Genomic DNA, 5,000 nt, shown 5'->3' with positions numbered 1-5,000 from the left:
ACGAAGCCGTGGACCGGCAATGACTCCACCCGCACCCGTTCGTGCACCACCCCAACCGCCAAACGCGCACCTCCAGCGGATGAACGGCGGACGTTTCCCGCACTCGTAAAGTGCAATCCACCCCTATAACGTGCGTTTCATGAAGAGTTATTGCCAATATGCGACATTCCCGCTGTCCCTATACATGAGCCGCGACCTGTACCACTTACGAGCGAGAGACGCGATCGCGTTGCTCACTGTACGGCGTCCGATACCGAGCCATCAGCATGTCGGTCCCCATGCGCGTTGCACTCGCACTCGCAGTCGCAAAAACGTGGGGCAAATATATTACGCGGAAGAGTTATAACAGACCGAGCCCCACTGCATGAGGGGAGTCTTTGTCACTAATGTACACAGATGGAACATTTTGGACTGGAACCAGATTACCCGTACACACGGCGCTGATTAGTAATCAATGCAGAGCCATCAAACTACAGAATATATATACAACTGTCCGTATACATGCTGAAAGAGTCTGCCCACAATGGGAACCACACGTCAGCCAGCCACTCTGATCACGCACCACTCTCTGCTTCTAACGGGCGCACATACAATATGTAAGCACCAGCATGGAACAACATCCAGTGCATCCTCTCCGCCACATTACACAATCCACACTATCACAACCAGACCAGGAGGTCCATGCGGAAAATACAATATCCCACCCTTTCGACATCCACCATTGCGCAGATCAGGCACCAACACCCACACATGTCCTATACAACGGTGCACCCAACATCACAATAGTACCTCCTGTCACAGCGCACAAACAATGACATGAGTCAAAGACACAGGTCTGACACAAGCATAGAATTGGAGCGCCGCCTCTAATAAGCCAAAGGTGCATCCTGACGTGACAAATCTGATCATGTCACAAGCATTCACTTACTATAATCACTATCAACGAACCTGCCGCCCCCGCCCCCCCCTACACCTTTCCTTACAACAACGTGTAACCTAACCTAACCTAACCTATGTTGTACCTTAACCTAACCTATGTTGTACCTTAACCTAACCTATGTTGTACCTTAACCTAACCTATGTTGTACCTTAACCTAACCTATGTTGTGCCTTAACCTAACCTATGTTGTGCCTTAACCTAACCTATGTTGTGCCTTAACCTAACCTATGTTGTGCCTTAACCTAACCTATGTTGTGCCTTAACCTAACCTATGTTGTGCCTTAACCTAACCTATGTTGTGCCTTAACCTAACCTATGTTGTGCCTTAACCTAACCTATGTTGTGCCTTAACCTAACCCATGTTGTGCCTTAACCTAACCCATGTTGTGCCTTAACCTAACCCATGTTGTGCCTTAACCTAACCCATGTTGTGCCTTAACCTAACCCATGTTGTGCCTTAACCTAACCCATGTTGTGCCTTAACCTAACCCATGTTGTGCCTTAACCTAACCCATGTTGTGCCTTAACCTAACCCATGTTGTGCCTTAACCTAACCCATGTTGTGCCTTAACCTAACCCATGTTGTGCCTTAACCTAACCCATGTTGTGCCTTAACCTAACCCATGTTGTGCCTTAACCTAACCCATGTTGTGCCTTAACCTAACCCATGTTGTGCCTTAACCTAACCCATGTTGTGCCTTAACCTAACCCATGTTGTGCCTTAACCTAACCCATGTTGTGCCTTAACCTAACCCATGTTGTGCCTTAACCTAACCCATGTTGTGCCTTAACCTAACCCATGTTGTGCCTTAACCTAACCCATGTTGTGCCTTAACCTAACCCATGTTGTGCCTTAACCTAACCCATGTTGTGCCTTAACCTAACCCATGTTGTGCCTTAACCTAACCCATGTTGTGCCTTAACCTAACCCATGTTGTGCCTTAACCTAACCTATGTTGTGCCTTAACCTAACCTATGTTGTGCCTTAACCTAACCCATGTTGTGCCTTAACCTAACCCATGTTGTGCCTTAACCTAACCCATGTTGTGCCTTAACCTAACCCATGTTGTGCCTTAACCTAACCCATGTTGTGCCTTAACCTAACCCATGTTGTGCCTTAACCTAACCCATGTTGTGCCTTAACCTAACCCATGTTGTGCCTTAACCTAACCCATGTTGTGCCTTAACCTAACCCATGTTGTGCCTTAACCTAACCCATGTCGTGCCTTAACCTAACCCATGTCGTGCCTTAACCTAACCCATGTCGTGCCTTAACCTAACCCATGTCGTGCCTTAACCTAACCCACGTCGTGCCTTAACCTAACCCACGTTGTCGCCTAACGTAACCCACGTTGTCGCCTAAACCTGCTCTGTAATTGTTATACGACTCGTTCAATTAGTGTAGTGTTGCCCACCCGCAACCCTCGCAATATAGTTCGCTACTCGCACTCCCCGCTCCCCTGTGTATCGCTTCATGTTAAACACCTTGCAAGTCTTGCTCACTTTCCACATGCTCCTGCTGTACACTGTAATGTGGATGGCAGCAGGACGTACATGCCGCCCCTCCCCACGTCCCCACCTTGCCCCCTGCCTTCGCAAGCTGGTTGGTGAGAACTTTGCATGTTCAATGCCCTCCGCATGCGACGTACTCAGGCTACGTTGTGGTGCGGCCTGTGTCAACTGTCCGCTAATGTCGTACGCGTAAACCACAATCTGTACTGCACATTCGTCCTTATGTACTGAATGATACATCGTGGCACATGTGTGACCGTACAACGACTGCGCCCAAAAACGGCGGACCATACAGTGCAAATATTGTGCACGCAGCTACGTGTCGTCTCCCTATGAGAGCTGGATTGCAGTGTGGTACGCCATAGAGACGTGTGGGAGGAACGGACGCCGTGGATGGCGATCAGCATGAGCTGTCTGTTGATGTATTCGGACCTAGTCGTCTCTCCTCACACACCGTGATGGCATGGTGCACCGCGTTCCATATCTGCGACATGCTACAGAGGCCGGTTGACAGTCGTTCGAGCAATGGACATCGCATACGTACGGGGGCCACCTTCCACGTATTGTCTAGGCGTGCACATTTTGTTGCGTGTATGTGGGCAGACGTAGTGTGGCGTGACACCTGACACAGGCATGCAATAATCGTGGAAGTTGCAAATGGCGATGGACGCCTGCGTTTTCTGGTGAAGTTACGCAAATGAACAAATGGTAACCTGTTGTGGTGCGGTTGTTCTCGCTAGGGGTGAATCGGTGATGGCGACGATAGGTTGAGGTACTAACCGGTTGTTCCAGCGATACCCACCATGCCGACGAAACTGAACGGCATCTGGGTGTGAAGCGATACGCGGCGGTGGCTGGGTGGGACCGTCCCCGGCCGGTGAGGGGGCGCCTCCCGGCGTGCTGGCCGCGCGGTGCGTGGGCGCACGCGCTACAGCCGGCTGGTGGGGGCGGCCAGTGGCAGGCGCGCCGGCCGACGGACGCGGCAGGCGTCGCAGCTGCGCGCCGGCGCACCCTGCGCGCGGCGCCGTGCGGCCAAAGTAGGTCCTCGCGGGCCCGGTGCGAAGCGCGGTGGACATCTTCAGTGTGCTGGTCCGATTGAGGACTGTGTGCGTTGAGGATGCGCTGCCGCCCGGCGCTCGGCGCCGCGACGCCGTCTGCTGCTCGGTCGCCCCAGCGGTTCTCGCTGGTGGTTTGTATCGCAGCTGTGCGGATGTGTTGGCGCGTGCGCTGTGCTGGGAGAGTTCGCTTCGGCACCCAAGTGGGGCTTTTGTCCTTCTGTGGCGCTGGCGTTGGAGCTGCCGGTCACCGTAGGTGGCGCGTGTTGTCTCCCGCCGGCAATGCCACGACAGCACGCTCCCGGGCCTCTGTCGGCAGCGGCAAGCTCAGTTGGGAGCACGGGTGGTCGCACCGAAAGCGTCTACTCGCCTAACTCCGGGCGATTGCGCCTCTCTCGAACCCGACCAAGTACTTGGGACGGCGCTGCGCGCCGCCGGGACCTGAGAGGGTTTCGAGGTGTATTGTGCAGGGGAGCTCAGCCTCCTCCTGTTTGCAGAATGATTGAGCGGACGCTTGCGTGTTCGCGCGGGCCCCCGGGACACACTCCCGGGCGGCCGGCTGCTCAGCTCTAGTTGACGCAGCTCCCTGGTTGATCCTGCCAGTAGTCATATGCTTGTCTCAAAGATTAAGCCATGCATGTCTCAGTACAAGCCGCATTAAGGTGAAACCGCGAATGGCTCATTAAATCAGTTATGGTTCCTTAGATCGTACCCACGTTACTTGGATAACTGTGGTAATTCTAGAGCTAATACATGCAAACAGAGTCCCGACCAGAGATGGAAGGGACGCTTTTATTAGATCAAAACCAATCGGTCGGCTCGTCCGGTCCGTTTGCCTTGGTGACTCTGAATAACTTTGGGCTGATCGCACGGTCCTCGTACCGGCGACGCATCTTTCAAATGTCTGCCTTATCAACTGTCGATGGTAGGTTCTGCGCCTACCATGGTTGTAACGGGTAACGGGGAATCAGGGTTCGATTCCGGAGAGGGAGCCTGAGAAACGGCTACCACATCCAAGGAAGGCAGCAGGCGCGCAAATTACCCACTCCCGGCACGGGGAGGTAGTGACGAAAAATAACGATACGGGACTCATCCGAGGCCCCGTAATCGGAATGAGTACACTTTAAATCCTTTAACGAGTATCTATTGGAGGGCAAGTCTGGTGCCAGCAGCCGCGGTAATTCCAGCTCCAATAGCGTATATTAAAGTTGTTGCGGTTAAAAAGCTCGTAGTTGGATTTGTGTCCCACGCTGTTGGTTCACCGCCCGTCGGTGTTTAACTGGCATGTATCGTGGGACGTCCTGCCGGTGGGGCGAGCCGAAGGCGTGCGACCGCCCCGTGCGTGCTCGTGCGTCCCGAGGCGGACCCCGTTGAAATCCTACCAGGGTGCTCTTTATTGAGTGTCTCGGTGGGCCGGCACGTTTACTTTGAACAAATTAGAGTGCTTAAAGCAGGCAAGCCCGCCTGAATACTGTGTGCATGGAATAATGGAA

At 53.2% G+C, this 5,000-nt stretch overlaps 1 non-coding gene across 1 annotated transcript in view; it reads left to right on the top strand.

The window, feature by feature from the left end:
- The first annotated feature begins 4,090 nt into the window (after positions 1 to 4,090).
- LOC124765308 overlaps positions 4,091 to 5,000 on the top strand; it is a 1,909-nt gene continuing 999 nt past the window's right edge. Inside the window, exon 1 of the ribosomal RNA XR_007012867.1 lies at positions 4,091 to 5,000. This exon is cut by the window's right edge and continues 999 nt beyond it. This is a non-coding gene — a ribosomal RNA (small subunit ribosomal RNA).

Source organism: Schistocerca piceifrons, unplaced genomic scaffold, assembly GCF_021461385.2.
Source record: "Schistocerca piceifrons isolate TAMUIC-IGC-003096 unplaced genomic scaffold, iqSchPice1.1 HiC_scaffold_654, whole genome shotgun sequence".
Classification (NCBI taxonomy): Eukaryota; Metazoa; Arthropoda; class Insecta; order Orthoptera; family Acrididae; genus Schistocerca; species Schistocerca piceifrons.
This window is presented reverse-complemented; position numbering and strand designations above follow the sequence as displayed.